We start from the raw sequence: 20,381 nt of genomic DNA, 5'->3' as shown, positions 1-20,381 counted from the left end.
GCCTGGGGGCGGGACTTTTGGAGCAGAAAAATCTGAATCAGGCTCACCTCTCACCTGTCTTTATAACACGAGTCAAATGTCAGATTTTGAAATGCTGCAGTTTATAATGCAGTTTAAGAACAAGGCCAAATACCTTGGTCCTATCATCTGTTTGACGAGAGGTGGGTTTTTTTTTTTTCAAATACCTTATAAGTTTTCAAATAACTCTTTAGTCGACCTGTGCTTATCACTCCGGGGCTGCTTCTTGCAATGTAGAGTTCATAGGATCGCGAATTTAGAGCTGAAAGGGAGCTCAAAGGTCATCTAGTCCAGCGGCTCGACCTTTCTTTGTCATGAACCTCTTTGGCAATCTAGTGAAACCTATGGACCCCTTCTTAAAAAAAAATAGGTAAGCAATTCTATTGAAATATACTTAGCAAAATATATTTTTAGAGAATACACGGACCCTAGATTAGGAACCCCTGAAGGAGAATAACCCCCTTTTTTTACTGAGAAAAGGAAACTGAAGTCCAAACAAGTGAAGTAACTGTGAGGCAGATCTAGGACATGAACCACCTGGATTCCCTGAAACTAAATTCATTGCCCTTTCCGCTGTATCTGGAGCTGTAAGGGATTTAAAACATCGTCTATTTCAATTCCCCTCCCCCCACTCCCGTCTTACATATAAGGAAACAGACACAAGAATTTAAATGACTGGAAAGACATTGAAAGAATAAATTTCTGTAAAGTATTGTCATCAGAATATTAAATTCATCAAATCAAAGTCAGTAAAGTTTAGTGAAAAGAGCTCTGGATTTTGAGTCCTGTGTCAAGTCTGAAAATAAATGACCAAAAAGTCATAGAGGTTATGCAACTGCTGTTAATGCTAAAAATACCAAAGAACTGAGCCAGGTTATCACAACTACGTTTAACTCTAAAAAATTAAATTAAAAACAAAGAGCCAACAGTAGTCATAAGCAGAAAGCTTTCTTTATTCCATTGGAGGAAAACTAGACACATGTGCCAGAGCCTCCTCTAGCAGTAGACCTGCTTTAGCTTGGCCAAATCTCAGTTCATATAGCCATGGTTAGGCAGTCATCTGTAGCCCTGACAATGAGGGGTAACAGCAACAATGAGACAAGTTTGATTCATAGCTGTGCTTCATGACCAGAACATGGGTCCTGCAGGTGCTTGTCTGAGCTCAGGGACCACATAGTGCTGGTACAGAAACAATTCTGGGATTTGGCTACAGCTGAGTTCATCCAGAGGGTGAGCACAAAGGATTGTTGTTATGCCAAGCTCAGGGCACAGCTTGGGTCCTGGGCCTTAGCCCTGGAAAACAGGGGATCTCCTAATAGTAAAGTGAGAATGGTGGTCTAGGTATGGGCCTCCTGACACCTCAGTCCCTTACTTCCTTTGCAACATGAGGCAAGTCTTTTGCCTCTCTGGGCTTCAGTTTCCTTTGAACCATCAGGATGGGATCAAGATTGGCATCCCTTGTCCTTACCCCTTATGTGTGGGTGCACACCATAGATCAGGTGTGGATCCCCTCCCCTCTACATACTGCTTTGGTGCTCTAATCAGCTCCCGTGGGTTCAGTTATCATTGTAGGTAACTCCCAGATTGACATCTCTCCCTCATCTTTCTCTTCACCACCAGAACTACATCAGCAAGTGACTGCTAAGCCTTCCCTCCTGTATGTTGCATTGGCATCTCAAGTCCAAAGCTTGTCATCAGCAAGTCCAAAACAGAACTGTTCTTTCCCTTAAACTTATCTTCTACTCTTCCATATTTCTATCAAGCGCACCCTGGTTCACAAGCTCAGAGGTGCCTTATCCCCATCCCTGAAATTATTTTGTATTTGCCTATCTGTGCATAAGTTGTTCCTCTCTCCTCTCCCCAGTAGAATGTAAGTTCTTTGAAGGCAGAGGCTGTTTTGCTTTTGCCTTTGTCTCCTCAGTATCTTGACTCTTAGTTCTCCCTCAACCCTTATATCCTTGTTGACAGTCCTATCAATTCATTCTCCACAGCATCTCTTATATCTATCATCTTCTCTCCATTCTTATCATCTGGGCCCTAATTCATGTCCTCATAATGTCTCATTTCAGTAACCTCTCAGTCATCAAACTCTCAACTCTCCAGTTCATCCTCCACACAGCTGCCAATTTGAAATTCATAAAGCGTGTATCTGATTGTTCCATTCCTCTGCTCAGGAAGCTTCAGTAGCTGTTGCTTCCAGGATAAAATACAAACTCTTCCATTTGTCATCTAAAGCCAGTCTAGCTTCAACCTGTTTTTCCAGACAGACCATGGGTTGCTTCTTTTCACACACCATATATTCTAATCTAGTAAACCTTTATTAAGCCAGGCACTATTTTAAGTGGTGGAGATACAATAATAAAAAGAAAGACAGTACCTGCCCGCAAAGCACTTACAATGTAAAGGGGAGACGACACACAAAAGGAGGGATGAGTAGGGAGGGGGAGGGAGAGATGGGACACCGGAGGTAATCAGCTTGGAGACATCTTGTTCTGTTGACTTGAAACCAGGCAAAGCAGCAGATGCAAAATGGAGTGAGCCAGAAAGTCCAGGTTCTTCCCTTTATAAAGGAAGACACTGGAAAGAGTTTGGTGCTCTGCCCTCCAATCAGAGGGGAGAGGACAGTGAGGGAGATGGTATCAATCAGAGCTTAAATTAGCAGCCAAGTGATGAATTTATCCTGAGAGGGGCATCTTGTTCTGTGAACTTGAAACTGGGCAGAGCAGCAGATGCAGAGTGGAGTGAGCCAAATTAGCCTACTTCCCATATATGACATTCCACCTGCCACGTCTGTGGCTTTGCACAAAATATCCTTCCTCTTTGGAACATGTGGCATTTCATGATTTGTAGCCACATAGTATAGTTGTATAACATCATTGGGGGGCAGCTAGCTAGGTGGCACAGTGGATAGAGCACCAGGCCTGGAGTCAGGAAGTCCTGAGTTCAAATGTGGCCTCAGACACTTACTAGCTATGTGACCCTGGGCAAGTCACTTAATCCTGTTTGCCTCAGTTTCCTCATGTGTAAAATGAGCTGGAAAAGGAAATGGCAAATTACCTTAGTATCTTTGCCAAGAAAACCCCAAATGAGTCACAGAGATGGATATGATTGAAATGCCTGAAGAATTCTAATTTTAAAATACCATTTTAAAATGTAAGCCTTTGTTCCAAGTACTGAACAATTTCACAAATTCAATCCAACATTCTCTCTTCCTCCTGTTTACTCTTGGGTCCAGTTCATTGTCCATTTGCAGTGATTTTCCTTTCCAAAATGTAATGCCTCCAAGTTTGCCTGGAACAAAGGCCCACTTTTTAACATGAGTATTCTTCCAGTGACACTATATGATGGCATCATGGCTACAAATAATGAAATGTCACTTTCTCTAAAGAAACAAAATTGGAGGTTATTTTAAGAAGCAATGAAGAGGATATAGTAGGCATAAGGTAGGCTGCATCATATTACCAACAAACACTGTTGTACCTGCTTTATGGCTTGTCTATCAAATCATAATATTCTGGAAAACATGCAGTTTTCATCCATTTAGTTTTTTATTTTTGTATAGTTAACTCTTGAACTTTTTTGTGTGATTATGAACCTCACTGAGGAGATTCTGCAGCCTTTTAGAACTTGATGCAATTAGTACACTGTCATTAATAAACAGAAGCATCTAAAGACCTTATGATCTATAGGGAATATTTAGCAAGCCTGTGTCTCCTTGTTTTATTCCTCTCAATATTACTAGGACTCAATATTACATAGGACTAGAAAATGAAGTTATTTCTATTGTTACATCTTTCAAGAAATCATGTATGGCAAATCTATGAGACATACCTCATAGGAGAGCCTAAGATTTTAATCTGTTCTGCCAAATTAAATGCTTTCGTATAATCAGAAAATAAGCAGTGAGGTTTTTTTTTTCATTATGTGCACCTTCCATTTAGTAGTGTGACTATAAGGTGGTCTGCTATAGAATTCCCTGGCAGCTAGGCAGAACAGTGGATAGAGTGTTAGGCCTGGAATCAGGAAGACCTGAAATCATATCCAGCCTCAGACATTTACTAGCTGTGTGACCCTGCGCAAGTCACTTAACCCTGTTTGCCTCAATTTCTTCATCCATAAAATGAGCTGGAGAAGGAAGTGGCAAATCACTCCAGTATCTTTGCCAAGAAACTCTAAAATAGGGTCATGAGGAGTCAGACATGACTGAAAAATGACTTAACAACAATAAGCAGCTATAAAATATAACTTGTGAAAATCTGTCTTCTGTCTCAAACCTTCAATAGAAGTATCTTATGATATAGACTATTCTCACAAAAAATTTTGTGGAGATAGGAAAGTAGGTATATGGGTAGGTAATTATTTTAGAATAATAATTATATTAATACACTATATTTTATTGTTGCTTTTCTAAGTGTTTACTGTCCTCTCTTCCTTCAGAGTTAGATCCCTCAAAACTGTGAAAATTGTGTCACCTCTAACATGTACATCCTGTTTAACCAAGTACACATACTTGGCCTAATCCAGCTATTCTTCCCATCTTAATTTTCTTTAGTACCATTTGTATGTTCTCATGCCACACCTTGGAGACTATAGTGTTAAGAGTTTACATGTGTGACCTCACGGTCATTGATGGAGAAAATAAATCAGACCACAAAATGTTACAAACTGTTATAAAACCATTTCTAACTCTGCTGTTTGGCCTCATCTATGGTTTTTGTCATGGTAGCTGGGATGAAGTTTTCAGATGAGGAGCAATGAAATCAATCAATATTCAGTTGCTATTACAATAATAATAGCACATTTTTATAATACCACAGTGTTTTAAGGTTTACAAAGTAATTTCCTTATAACTCTATCCAGATGTATTTATCGTAAAGGTAGCGTAACATTTCCATGGCCTATGCCTGGGGTTATTCCACAATTGTGTAGCCTCTGGCACAGATCACATCTATCCATCCTCTCAAAGTTGGCAAATTCACCCAGACTCAGCCTGGAAGATCTGGGTTCCCAGAATACAGCCACAACCCCATGGTTACAATTCAATCTCAAGATCCTAGGGGTAACTCTGTCATGGGGGTCTAAGGTTACCGTCATAGTTCTAGAGCCCCCAGTGGTATGCTTCCCATCTGTACAAAATCAATCAGAATAATTCCACTAGCACTTAAACATAAAATATTTTACGATAATGCAAAAGCAATAATCAACACACCACAGTTATTCAATATAAAGCAATTCAGAAGTAATCAATAAGCTTAGATAACTTAGTTAACTTAGATAACTGCGTTATTTTAATGTTTCCAGTATCCTTGGGGGAGAATAGATACATACCTATAGAAAATTAGCAGGGAGACATGTTTGAGAACAACTTACATTCTTGGAGCAACTAACAATTCTGGACTGCAAGCCCTTTGCAAGTCTTTGATCCCTTCATGTAGAATCTGCACCACATTAGTCACTTCTCTGCTGTTTCCCTTCTGGCCCTCACTGCTCTCCTGGTGGGCAAATTTATTCTTTTACTCTCAAACTGATGAAGCACTAATGAGCTGTTTTTACTCATCATTATCATTAAAAGGGCCCTGAGCAAATGTTATACTGTCAAGATGATAAGCAGTTCCCTTAAACCACAAAAGTCAGATTGGCTTTCTGGGCAGTGCAGACCAGCTTGGTCGACTCTTCTATCAAAAGGATGCTGAGTTTTCCAATCACTTTCTTCTAATGGCAAAGCAAGCTTACAACAAAACTCCAGATTATGGATCTCTGGGCACTGAATATCAGGCCAGCAAGCTTTTCTCTCAACAAGATACTAGTTTATTGAATCAAATATGACCTACTCTTAGTGAACTTTATGGTTTTCCCTTCTGTTACGTGAGGGGGCAACAGAAAGCATATAGCACTTCTGGGTGTTTCCCTTTCAAATTTACAGATGGCACTTTTCCAATGAACTTCTGCCTTCCTCCAGCCAGTCAGCAGAGCAGCTGCCTTCTTGTCTACTGACTCTGCTGTTGAAGGTTCATACAACACTTGCTTTATTAATTTCTGTCCTGCTGAGTTCTTTGCTACACCCAGTGGCTTCTATGAGATTCTCATGGTTCTCAAGTGACTCATCTGTCCCTTATGAGATAAAACTAAAAAATGTTTTTTTCTGTTGGTTATGAAATCAACAACCTGTATTGTCATTCCATAGTATCCATATAGTTATTTGACTAATCACCTTGTTTTTGCCTCTTGAACTATAAAAACAGTCACAAGCAAATGAGATAAACAGATAGGTGAATAAATCAATACCCACAATTCCCTGAATCCCTAGTCATTTCTCTATCCTTGAAAAGGTCCTCTCAGCCCTCTACTCTGTTGTCCTGCTAGTCTGTATCTTATTTAACAAAAAACAATTTTTTTCACACATGGATTTTAACAGTATCTCATGCACCAAAGTTATCTTTTTCTGCCCCTTTCAGCATCTGACCTGCCAACGTGTGAACATTATGGTACCTTACAAAAATATTCCTATTTTATAGATGAGGAAACTGCGCAGCAGAGGAATGGTTTCTTCCCCACCGTTTTACAGCCAATAAGTGTTAAGAGTACAAATTCCAGTCCCAAACAAATCTACTGACTACAAGTCCACTGTTCTTTCATCAGCACTTTGCCTTATGTGTTTGTCATCAGAAAGGATATAAATTAAGAATCAGGTATGCTCACTACCTTTGAGATTCCTTCTGAATATTTGACTAGACAAGATGTATATATACAGAACTGGAAAACTATGCAAAATCTCACATATTTAAATGTTAAACTGCCTTGCACTACCTACCTTCAAGACTTATTTTATGTTGTTCTTCTTTAAACATTTGACATTCCAGCATGGCTGGAATTATATCTGTTCTCAAAGTCAACCTTCTATCTCTGACTTATATGCATTTGCTCAAGCAAAAAGTCCCCATGCCTACAATACTCTTTCTACTCATTTCTACCTCAGAAGCCTTGCCTTCCTTCAAGGCTCAGTGCAGGTTGTACTATGTTTGCTTTTATATTTGTATCCACCACCACTCCCTTGGGAACCTCCTCGACCCCTGAGAACATAAGCTCTTTGAAGTTTCTGTTGATTCTTTGAAATTTATCTTGTATGTGGCTTATTTGTACATAGTTGTTTGCATATTGTCCGTCCCATCCCCCCCCCCCCCCCCAGATTGTGAGCTCCTTGAGAACAGTGCCTTTCTTTTACCTTACTTTGTATCTCCAGGACTTAGTACACTACCTGGCATATGGAAAGTGTTTAATAAATGTTTAATTGACTATTTCCTTTGGATCCTTAGCATGAAGCAGAGTAACTTACACAAAGTAGATGCTTAATAAGTGTTTATTGAATTTATGAATGATAAAGACTAAATGATAATAATAATAGGTGATATTTATAAAGCTTTCAGGCTTACAATTATCTCATTTGATTTGCAAATATTTCATCAAATTTCTATTTTAGACTAAGTTTCAGATTAGTGTGATGCAGTGTTACTGGTTAACTCTTTTGAATGTCATGTTCTTTGTCAAAATTAAGAAGATATTTGTAATTTTTTTAACTCTGAAAAATCTAGGAAATAATTCCACTATCATTAGTTCTATCCTGATTGTCATTTTTAAGAGCAAACTGTAGAATCAGAGAATTGGAATAACTGTGAGGTTAGCTTGTCATACTTCCTCATGTTACAGATGAACAAACTAAAACTGAGATATGTGACTTACCCAAGGTAGCAAAAATAGTGACAGAGCCAAGAGAAGAGAATGATCTCACTCATCTCCTGGTCAGACTCAGAATTTTGTAGTGCTTCATATTTTTGCTCCCTCTGTATATGTTCAATTTCAAATGATACACATAGAACAAAAGCAGGACCCAAAGGTATAGGACCAGTGCTGAACAGGGAGAACTTCTTGTGCTTCATTGTTGAAAAATTAAACCAAATCCCTCAACTCTCTTCACAAGTAAGACATACCATTTGGCTCGTTCTATAGAAAGGGCAGTCACATTGCTGTTGGATGAAACAACAGATTTTCACAAGGCACCCTCTATGACTCCTCACTGTTGTTTTAAATCTTTCAGCTGTACATGTGCACTCAGCTTAAATGTCCATCTTCCATTGTATGTTCCTAGACATGTGAGATCAGACCTATATAGTTCTTAAAATTATTACCCATAGCCTGTATAGTAACTGAGTTCTTGTCTGATAACATCTAGATTCTTTCACAAAAACTATCAGCACAGCATTTACTCCTTCTCTTAGGTGTTCAGAAGTATTTTAGTATTCACAAGACATTGTTAGGTGGCAAGTATTGTGAAAGAAACTTTAAATACTAAAAGAAAAAACAATGGGTTTCTTCTGGAAGAATTGTTATTTCAATGGTATTTATTATGTTTTTAAAAATGCCTAATCAGGTCAAGTTAAAATTGTATTGCTTTTTACTGCCTTCCCTTCCCTGCCCCCAACCTTAGAAGCCTGATCAAACTCTTTTCTATCACAATTAGAAAAATCTTTCTATAAGTAGTATATTGGAATAGAGCTAGTCTATCTGTTTAAGCCTCTTTTTCCCCTCTTCATAAGCCTTAATTCTCTCAAGCTTTCCTGTTCTCATTTGCAAAGGATTAGAGAAACCAGGATTTTATTGCAATGTATTACCAGTTGGCAAGTAAAATTAAACTAAGAGCGTATCATAGGGCATTATTAGGGAAGGAAAAATTATTAGACTGAAAAAAAAATCTCTGAATACAGTGATGGAATTATAGGAAAATCTAGTATCCTCAGTTTCAGTCTTATGCACTTGTTAGGTAAGGCTACCCTAGCCAGGTATCAGAACACTGATCTCTCTTGGAATAGTCCTCTCTTGCTCCAACCTAAGTCACCTTTTGTCATCTCACTCCAGCGTTTCACCATGACTGGTCAAGAATAAGAGGTCTGTGGTGAAAGACTTTGTGAGAAACAGAGAAAAAAGAGGGGAACGCAAATTCCCTTTCCTTTTTATCTTTTTACCTCTATAGCAAACCCCACCTTGCTCCCTTGTGAGTATGGGTTTTGATTAGTTTCATTAAAAAATTCAACTAGAAGTACACCCATGAAACATCATATCTTACAATGATTTTCCATTCTATACCAGAGACATCTGTTTGAGGCAAGTGTCAGTGTTTTAGTTTTGAAAGAAAAATGTCAATTCAGTAATTCTTGAACTAAAAAAAAAAAAACTCTTTATCATCTCATGCCCAATTAACCAGAATTTTATAGTAACTAGAACTTCCACACTTTAAAAATAATAAAATAATATAAGATACTAAAAGATCCTGACCTATTATCTATTTTTTTATTTCAAACTATTCATTTACTATTTTATTTTTCCCCAAATACATATAAAAACAATTTTAACATTCTTTTTTTTTTTTGCATTTTGAGTTCCAAATTCTCTTCCTCCCTCCTAGTCCAGTGAAAAGGCAAGCAATTTGATATAGGTTATATATGTGTAGTCATGCAAAACATATTTTCTTACTAGCCATGTTGTAAAATATATATAAAGAAACAAAAAAGAAACCCAAGAAAAATAAATAAAATTTTAAAAAGTATGCTTCAATCTATATTCAGACTCCATCAATTCTTTCTCTGGGAATGGATAGCATTTTTTATCATACATCCTTCAGAATTGTCTTGCATCATTGTATTGCTGAGAATAGCAAAGTATTTAACTGTGGATCATCTCACAACATTGCTGTTACTATGTAAAATGTTCTCCTTGTTCTCCTCATTTCATGTTGCATCAGTTCATGTAAGTCTTTCCAGGTTTTTCTGAGAGCATTCTGCTTATCATTTCTTATAGCACATCACAATAATATACCACAACTTTTTCAGCCCATTCGCCAGTTGTTGGGCATCTCCTCAATTTCCAGTTATTTGCCAACTAGAAAAGAGCTGTTATAAATATTTTTATACATATAGATCCTTTTCCTTTTTGTTTTTTATCTATTTTTGGATATAGATCTAATATTGGCTAGGTCAAACCATATTCATGGTTTTATAGCTCTTTGGGCATAGTTCCAAATTGCTCTGTGTAAGGTTTGAATCAGTTCACAACTCCACTAACAGTACATTAATTCACTCACAATTAATTAATTCAGTTTTCCAACATCGACTCCAACATTTGTCATTTTCCTTTTCTGTCCCATTAGCCAATCTAATAGGTGTGAGGTAGTACCTCCGAATTGTTTTTATTTACATTTCTCTAATCAATAGTAATTTACAGCATTTTTTTATATATGGCTATAGATAGCTTTGGTTACTACATCTGAAAACTGACTGCTCATATCCTTTGACCATTTATCAATTGGGGAATGGCTCTTATTTTATAAATTTCACTCAGTTCTCTATATATTTGAGAAAAGAGGCTTTAATCAGAGAAACTTGCTTCAAAAAATTTTTTTTCACAGTTATGATTGCTAACTGTATTTCCCTCCATCCTAATCCCCCCCACCTTTGATTCTATTCTGTCACTCATTTTACCCTGTCCCTCCTCAAAAGGGTTTTGCTTCTGACTACTGCCTCCCCCACTCTGCCAGCCTTTCTGTCAGCCCCAATCTACCCCCTCCTTTTATCCCCTTCCCCTCCTACTTTCCTATTGGGTAAGATAGATTTCTATACCCAAATGAGTATGTATGTTATTCCTCTTTGAGCCAATTCTGATGAGATTAGGATTCAAGTGTTCCCTATCACCTCCCCAATCTTTGCCTCCACTGTAATAACTCTTTCTTGCCTCTTTTATTTGAGATAATTTACCCCATTCTACCTCTCCCTTTCCCTTTCTCCCAGTGCATTCCTCTTTCTTACCCCTTAATTTTTTTTTTTTTAGATATCATCCCATGATATGCAACTCACACACTGGAGCTTTCTGTCTATGTATACTCCTGCTAACTGCTCTAATAATAAAAAAGTTCTTAGGAGTTAAAAGTATCACATTTCCCATATAGTAACATAAACAGTTTAACCTTATTAAGTCCCTTATGATTTCCCTTTCCTGTTTACCTTTTTTTTTTCTTTAGGAAGTTGTAATCTTTTTTATTAATAAATTTCTTTTTAATTGTCAGCATTTACTTCCACAAGATCTTGAGTTCCAAATTTTCTCCCCATCCCTCCCCTCCCCTGTCCTCAAGATGCCATGCTTTCTGATTACCCCTTCCCCCAATCTGCCTTATCTTCTATCAACATCCCCTCCCTCTTTTATTCCCTTCCCTTCTGTTTTCCTGTAGGGCAAGATAGATATCTATTCCCCATTGCCTGTATACCTTATTTCCCAGTTGCATGTAAAAACAATTTTTAAAATTCATTTTTAAAACTTTGAGTTCCAAATTCTCCCCCTTCTTCCCTCCCCACCCACCCTCATTGAGAAGACAAGCAATTTGATGTAGGGTATACATGTGTAGTCATGCAAAACACTTCTGTGATAGTCATATTGTAAAAGACTAATTATATTTCCCTCCATCCTATCTGCCCTGTTTATTCTATTCTCTCCTTTGACCCTGTCCCTCCTCAAAAGTATTTGCTTCAGATTACCCCTTCCCTAAATCTGCCATCCCTTCTATCATCCCCTCCTCTCTTTAACCTTTCCCTCCTACTTTCCTGTAGGGTAAGATAGATTTCCATACCCAATTGAATGTGTATATTATTCCCTCCTTAAGCCAAATCTGCTGAGAATAAGGTTCATTCATTCCCTTTCACCTCCCTGCCTCTTCCCTTCCATTGTAAAAGTTTTTTCTTGCTCTCTTTTATTTGAGATAATTTACCCCATTCTACCTCTCCCTTTCTCCTTCTCCCAGTACATTCCTCTCTCACCCCTTAATCTGATTTTTTAGATATCATCCCTTCATATTCAACTCACCCTGTGCCCTTATATCATTCTTCCATGTAGGAATGTAAACGGTTCTACTTTAATAAGTCCCTTATGATTTCTCTTTCCTATTTACCTTTTAATGCTTCTCTTGAGTCTTGTATTTGAAAGTCAAATTTTCTATTCAGCTCTGGTCTTTTCATCAGAAATGCTTGAAAGTCTTCTATTTCATTGAATTCCCTTTTTCCCCTGAAGGATTATACTCAGTTTTGCTGGGTAGGTGATTCTTGGTTTTAATCCTAGCTCTTTTGCCCTCTGGAATATCATATTCCAAGGCCTCCGATCCTTTAATGTAGAAGCATCTAATTCTTGTGTTATCCTGACTGCGACTCCACAGTTCTTGAATTGTTTCTTTCTGGCTGCAAAGCAGTGTTTTCTCCTTGAGCTGGGAGCTCTGGAATTTGGCTATACTATTCCTGAAAGTTTTCATTTTGGAATCTCTTTCAGGAGGTATTCAGTGGATTCTTTCGATTTCTGTTTTACCTTCTAGAATATCAGGATAGTTTTCCTTGATAATTTTTCGAAAGATGATATCTAGGCTCTTTTTTTTGATCATGGCTTTCATGTAGTCCACTAATTTTTAAATTATTTTTCTTGGATCTATTTTCCAGGTCAGTTGTTTTTCCAGTGAAATATTTCACATTGTCTTCTATTTTTTTCATCCTTTTGGTTTTGCCTTATTGTTTTTTGATGATCTCATAAAGTCATTAGTTTCCACTTGTCGAATTTTATTTTTTAAGGAATTATTTTTTTCAGTGAGCTTTTGTACTTCCTTTTCCATTTGGCCCATTCTACTTTTCAAGGTATTCTTCTCTTTTTTGTATTTTGCCATCTAACCTATTCTTTTACTAAGGTGTTGACTCATTTTTCATGATTTTCTTGCATAACTCTCATTTCTTTTCCCAAATTTTCCTCTACTTCTCTTACTTGATTTTTAAAATTCTTTTTGCATTCTTCCTTGGCCTGAGACCATTTCAAATTTTTTTTGGAGTCTTTGGATGTAGGAGTTTTGACTTTGTTGTCTGTGTCTTTTTTTGGTGTATGTGATACCTCATCTACTTTCACATTCTTCATTTTAGAGTAGCTCTGAACTTGAAGTCAAGAACCATAGCAGCATAGATTAAAAGTTCAAAGGGACCTTATAATCTGTCTAATCCAACCACTCATTCTGAGTGTGTGTTTTAATCTTCCTTCTCACCACAGTAACTTTCCATAATCAGGTTTTTTTTCCTCTCTCTTGTTTGCTCATTTTCCTAGCCTATTTCTTAACTTTTAACTCTTTGCTAAAGTTGGGCTCTGCTTCTAGGGTGGAAGGTGCACTGTCCCAAGCTTCAGGTATTTTGTACAGCTCTTTTCAGAGCTAATTCTGGGGCTCAGTAAGCTTTCAGTTCTTCCAAGGTAGTATGATCTAGGGAGAGCTATATTTACTACTCTCTTGGAGTGTATTCTAGTCTGTGAGTGACCACAAGCACTCTTTTTTTTTTTTTGCCATCGAACCATGAGGAGGGTCCCCCCTCCACAGTGACCACAAATTCTGCTGTGCTAATGCTCTTTTTCATCCCAGGGCTGCAATTTGGATCGAAGTATGGGCAAAGCAATAGAGTCCTGCTCCCAGTGCCAGCAAAGAAACCCCTGTAATTTCTTTTTGACCAGTTATTCAACCCCCTTACCATCTGTGGGCTGAGATCTCTGGAAATAGCCACTGCCACTGCTACTGCCACTGCTGATTCAATCATTCCCAGGCCTGGTCTGAAGTGGTGAGGCCTATGCTAGACTGTACTCCATTCTTGCCCTGGTGCAACATGCCTTTCCTGCTGACCTTCTAATTTGTCTTGAGCTGGAAAATTTTTTTACCCTGTCCTCTTGTGGTTTCTGCCACTTCAGAATTTGTTTTAGGGCATTATTTGTAGTTGTTCAGAGGGATGTCGGGGAGAGTTAAGGGGAGTCTCTGCCTTTTCTCCATCATCTTGGCTTTGTCCCAGGCTGACACATTACCTAAATCATATGAGAAAGATTAAATTATGAGAATTGGGTTTATATATGTTATTGCATTCTAATTCATTAAAAGCTGGCAATCTATTGAAACCCATGATAATTCTCAGCGATACTAAATTTTTGTTTCATTGAAATAACCTTTTTTTACCTTGCTAGATAAGAATTTATTATGCATGCTTATTATCTTTCAAAGCCGAACTGAAATTCCACTTTCTCTGTATAATTTTTCCCGATGCTCCCAGCCCAGAGTGATACTTTTCTTCCTATAAACTCTCATAGCACTTTGTACCTAATCCACTTGAAAAAAAATATCTTTTACTTTTTTATCACCTTATATCAGTAAGGCAAGATTCATGAACTCGAGGATGACTATGAACATGCCTGAATGGCTCAGAATCGCCAAGTATAAGAAATTCTCTAGGTAGATGGCTGAGGAAGTATAACATTTATTTAGACATGAGAGAATCCAATCCCAGGGCCAGTAATTCCAATTCCATATAGTAGCAATGATATTCCAAAGCCAGTAAGCCCACCGCAATGTAGCAACAAGGAAATTATAACACAATATTATAGCAAGGAGCCAAGTCATCCTGTAACCTTACCCCCTGCTAGGGCCTTCCTGTAAACAATCACTCAAGAATCCTAACTCTCCACTCAGCACTCTCTTCTGTAGACTCTGAATTCTGATTGCTGTAGCTCTCCTTGCCTCAAGGTCCTCTTTTTGTCTGCTTCTGAATCCTGCCGCTCTTAGTTCCCCTACTCTGCTGCTCTCAGTTCTAGGCTTTTTTTTTTAATACAGTCCTAGCCTACATCTGATTGACTAGAACTCAGTGCACATACCACTGGCTCTGGTTTAGCAACTCCTCTTAGGGCCCTGAGGGCTTTACACCCACATCAGCTTAACTAGCAAAAGGGTGTGGGCCTGGGGCCTCACATCTAGTTAATGAAAGGGTGTGGGCCTGCCTCTAATCAGGCCTCCCTTTGTTGGCCCCACCTGAGCCCTATTGAATGGGTGGGAAAGATCTTTCGTTTACTCATTGGCCTCACACACCTTAATTTCCAAATATATCCTGTACTTTCTCCCTTATCCAGTGAACTATGCCTTTTAACTGAGAATAAAAAAAAAAAAGAGGGGAAATAGCAGTTCAGGAGAATTAAGCAAGACATCAACCAAGTCTGCCAGTATATATAATATGCCACACCCATTATCCCCCACCTTTGCAAAGAAGGGAGGGATATACATTTTTTCCTCACCTCTCCTGAGCCAGTCTCATTCATTATAGTTATAATCAGTTCCCTTTTCTTTTTTGTTTCTTTTCCATTTTCATTGCTATAGTTATGTTTGTAGTTTTCCTTATAATACTTAAATCTCATTGTATCAATTCATAAAAGTCTCCCTATACCTATCTGAATTGGTCATATTTGTTTTGTCTTAGTATAATTCCATTATATCCATGTACTACAATTTATTTAGCTGTTCCTTAATCAATGGGAAAAAAATCATTTCAAGTTCTTTGCTAAAGTTTTGCTATGAATTTTTTGGTGTATGTGATACCTCATCTACTTTCACATTCTTCATTTTAGAGTAGCTCTGAACTTGAAGTCAGGAACCATAGCAGCATAGATTTAAAGTTCAAAGGGACCTTACAATCTGTCTAATCCAACCCTCTCATTTTTACTGATCAGAAAACAGCCTTGGAGGAATCAAATGACTTACACATGTTCAAAAGTATTAGTTAAGAAGACAGCATTTGAATCCACGTCCTCTGACTTCAAAGCCATCATTCTGTTTAGGGTATCATTCTTCTTGAGCTACAACCCTGGGTTTGTATGAGTGCTTTGACATTTAGTAATTCTGTGTTAGTGAGCCAGTTAACTAACATTTATTTAGCACCTACTATATGTCAAGCCCTGTGTGAAAAATCGTGTGCTCTGAAAGTCACTTAATTTCTGTGAACTTCAGTGTCCTCATCTTATAAAATGGAGAAAATGACATTTGTACTATGTATCTTACTGGGTTATTGTGAGAAAAATATGTTATAAACCTTCAAGCACTACATAACTATAAGTTATTTTAGCTGGACGTGGAGTCAGTGGACCTGGATCTCTTAAAAGTTCAAATATCATACATACAACTACTACGTTTCTTTTTAGTTAGGCCTGCATTGAAAGGCTGAAGGATCTTGTGAAAAGACCAGTTGAATTGGCATATGAGGACTGAGGTCCAAATCCCTATTCCATGACTTTCTACATAGTCTTAAGAGCAGTCATTTCTCCTCTACTGTCCCATTTTTTTCATCTTTAACATGAAAAGGTTGGACTCGATGATCTCTAAGGTTCTTCCATGTTCTAAATCTATGATATAATTATTTTATTTGCTTTTACTCCCAAAAGAAGATGAGAACAGGGACTGCAGTTAGTCATTTTGGTGTCTTTCTTACAGGCCAACTTAGTGTTTTAGCACAAATTTTTGGAGGATTGAATTGAAATGAAATCAGCATTAATACAGTACATGGAATGTTAATGAAAAACACAGAAGAGATATTATGTCAGGTTGATGAACATTTATTGAACTCCTAATATATGCAAGACATTTTGCTTTGGGCAGGGGTGTATATATAGAAATACGAAATGTAGGAAGGCATACTACCTAATTGGGAAGAAATAAAGCTGTTCTGCATTAAAAAAAAAGTTTAAATAAAAGTTCAAGAGAATAATAGAAGTATTGCCACAAGATGGTACACAATAAATTCCCAAATGACATGTGCAGACAGTAATTACTATAGGTCTTTAGAGCAGGAACAGATGGTTTGGTTTTGGGAATTGAATTGAATCTAATTATTCAGGAAAGATCTTATGTAGCAACAGGAGAGGACCCCACATGTGAAGGTAGGCCCAGGTGTTACAAGGGTACTGTGGAGACAGAATAAACATTTTTAGTCTCTTTTTCCTCCCCCCCCCCCAACTTTTCTCCAGAGGAGACTATAATTTCTGCCAGGACAGGAAGCAGGAAGTTGGGACTAGGGGCCAAACTTCTGCCCTCCTCAGAAAAAGAGAGGGTAGCAGACTAAAAGCATACCTAGCTGCTTCTTTAAACATTGTTCAAATAGGGATTATGACTGAGTTCCTTCTAATTTTGCTTTGTCATTTTGCATAGGAAGCAGAACCCCAGCTCTGTATCCAAGTTTTGACTCTCTTCCCACTAAATGGCAGTTTCATAATGAACATACACAGAGAATAGCAAAGAAACCCATTTATCCAAATCATAGCAAAACAGAAATCAGAGAAGGTATACATCAGAGAACATACACCAAATGAAACAGAATAGAAGAGCTCTCCCATTGAGAGCAAGGTAATTTAGCTCAATGAGAATAGTGTCCTGAATCTCACCCAAGGAGAAATTATGATGGAGAATGCCCACTCCTCTCATGTCTTCCTAGAGTCTTTTCCTTCAACAACCTGAAATGGGGTTGGATTCTTCCATCTTCTCTCTCCAAGCTGGAATCTGACTCAAGACTCAAAGATAACTTGAAACTTCACCAGTCCCAGAGAAGAGACCAGCCCCAAGGAGTCCTGAAGTGGAACTCAAAGGAACTTAGAGAGTCCTGTAAAGTCCTAGTGAAGGCCGGAGCTCTCTCACCAACTCCTCCCCATCCCTCACACAAGGCAAGACATTCATCTCCAAGGCATTCTCTCATTTGATCTTCATAACAACCTTTTGAAGTATATGTGGCGTCCTCTTTACAAATAATGAAACTAAAATTCAGAGAGGTTAAATACTTTTCTCCAAGTCCCATAAGTAGTAAGCAATAGAGCTGAGATTCGAACCCAAGTCTTCTAATTCCCACGTTATGTGTCCATGACATCAGTGTAGGATTTAGATAGATGAGGAGGAAGTGGGGCGGGGCGGAGTGAAATTGGAGGCTAAGAGGAAGAAATAAGAGCAAAAGCTTAGCAACAGGAAGTAGGGGGTGCTTAGGGAATAGCAAATAAACCAGCGCAGCCAAGGTGGACGACTAGTGTGTGGAAGGAGAGAAAGAAGGCCAAAAGGAGCTTGGGGCCAGATTGTGAATGAATGTGGACTATATCCTCTGGAAAATAGGAAGGTTGTGGAAATATTAGACTCTTGAGATAATAAAAGTATTTACATAGTTGAACTCTATTCCAAAGTGGATATAATTAAATGGAGTCATCTCTCAATTCTTCATACCATTAGTCAGTGGGAGTGTAAGTAAGTGATACAAAAATCATGAATATTTGGTTTGAAATTAAATGTTCCTTTTTATTACATTGTATCCAAGTAGGTCTTCAGTTGCAGAACTCATGGTCCTATAGTTCACATTAAATAATGAAACCGTGATGAAGATGGTAGGTTCTTTTCCTTTAACTCCATTTTTTACAAATAACACAGGATGATGTATATAACTGTTGAATAACTACTGATTTCTTTTCTTCTCTTTGACACAGATGCACTCTTCTGGACACCGGAGGGAAAAACCTTTTCTGCCCAGCTTGTAATGCCTAGCCACAATCATCAACTGTGCTCTGGCAGCTTAGCAGTGCTATGAAATACAGGCATACCTCTTGAGATATAGTGGGTTTGGTTCCAGTCCACTGCAATAAAGTGAATATTTCTCAGTGTATATAAAAGTTATGTTTATACTATATTATAGTATGAAATAGTATTATGTCTAAAAAATTACATACTTTAATTAAATAATACTTTTTTGCTATAAAGTGTTAACCACCATCTGAACCTTCAGCAATTCTTAATTTTTTTTTTCTGGTGGAGGGTCTTGCCTCAGTGTTGATGGCTGTTGACTGACCAGGGTAGTAGTTGCTGAAGGTTGGGGTGTTTGTGGCAATTTCTTAAAATAAGGCAGCAATGAAGTTTGCCACTCTTCCTTTCACTTAAACACTAAGAGGCTATTAAAGGGTAATGAATTGGGCTAATATCCATATTGTATCTTAGGGAATAGAGAGACCTGAGGAGAGAGAGAGGGACAGGAATTGCTGGTTGGGGGAGCAGTTGTAACACACAGAACATTTATCAATTAAGTTTGCTGTTTCATCTGGGTATGGTTCATAGTGCCCCAAAACAATTAACAATAGTAATATCAAAGATTACTGATCACAGATAACCTTGGCATATATGATAATAATGAAAAGTTTGAAATGTGAGAATCACCAAAATATGGCAGAGACATGATATGAACACATGCTATTAGAAAAATAGGGCTGATAGGCTTGCTTGATGCAGCATTGCCACAGACCTTCAATTTATAAAAACAGTATCTGTGAAGCACAATAACGCGAAGCAATGAGGTATGTCTGTATGTGTGAAGAATCACAGCATTTTCTTGGTCCCTCTACCTTGCCTTTCTCCTGTTTCTATGTTCTGTCTTTGGTCATGCCTTTGCCAGTGTGCATCCCAATACATCATTGGGTACTATTGTGACACCAATATGCCTTATGTGAGCAAGTAGCTGATTTCCCTCCTCAATTTATTCCTAATTTAAAGAAATGACTTCCCATCCCACACATGATAATTAAGTGGTTCTAGAAGTTTAGGCAAGCCAGAGAATGCTTCCTAGTACATAGCGAGCAACCACTGCAGTTAAGATGCGGGTTCAGGTCTCCTGTCTGAAACACTAACTTTATGAATGTGGCTAAATCCCATACCTCAGGGAACTCTTTAAGGCTATAAGTTATTGGTGAATGGACTAACTGCCACAGGGAAGGGAGTTTCCAAACAAGTAATCCAAATACCAGTGAAATCACAATCCAGATTTAAAACATCAAAAATACAAAAACTTCTCAGTGTATAGTCAGAACTGTAACAAGTACAAGGTAGGTGGGGTCTTGGTTTTGGATGCCTAAAGGGGGCACAGAAAATTGATACATTCTCTTTATTATTTCAGGCATGCCATTCCATCATAATAGGGCAGAGAAATAGTATAGTCTAGCCTCAGGTGCAAAATTAGCTAGGTGTGAGACAGAGCATTGTTTCACTAGTGTTAGCCAATTCCTGTTCTTCTGCACTGTAACATTCCCAGCACAGGCCAAATGGAGACTCTTCTCTATCCCAAACTATTACTGTAATAATAGAAATGGAACTGGCACACTTATTTTCTTGCTGTAATTATGCTTCTTTCTCCAATTGCCCTTTTTCAATTTACAAATCCTTTCTTCACCTGTTTAAGACCGCACCTATTGCCTGCTTCTTGAATATCTAATAACGCACTTGGTACATTTAAAAGGATCACAAAAGCCCTGAAGGCTCTACCCTCTTTTAGTACTCACCATCCCCTGTTACTATTTACTGGAATCATGGACATTTTATGTCTAGTAGAGATAAAGATGGAAATGTGGAGGATTGAATCCTGGGAAGGGAAGGTATTTTAGGCTTTATTCTAGCAGTCTACTAAGATTTAATAGAAATGGCCCAGGACTAGGAG

The 20,381-nt window shown here is 38.0% G+C and overlaps 1 long non-coding RNA gene across 1 annotated transcript; it reads left to right on the top strand.

Moving 5' to 3' along the window:
• Positions 1 to 31: 31 nt before the first annotated feature.
• Positions 32 to 18,552, top strand: LOC118843951. Its single transcript, XR_005009945.1, has 3 exons — positions 32 to 161; positions 18,228 to 18,291; positions 18,391 to 18,552. It is a non-coding gene; the product is annotated as an uncharacterized LOC118843951 (long non-coding RNA).
• The last annotated feature ends 1,829 nt before the right edge of the window (positions 18,553 to 20,381 follow it).

The sequence above is a fragment of the Trichosurus vulpecula genome, chromosome 1 (assembly GCF_011100635.1).
Source record: "Trichosurus vulpecula isolate mTriVul1 chromosome 1, mTriVul1.pri, whole genome shotgun sequence".
Classification (NCBI taxonomy): Eukaryota; Metazoa; Chordata; class Mammalia; order Diprotodontia; family Phalangeridae; genus Trichosurus; species Trichosurus vulpecula.
This window is presented reverse-complemented; position numbering and strand designations above follow the sequence as displayed.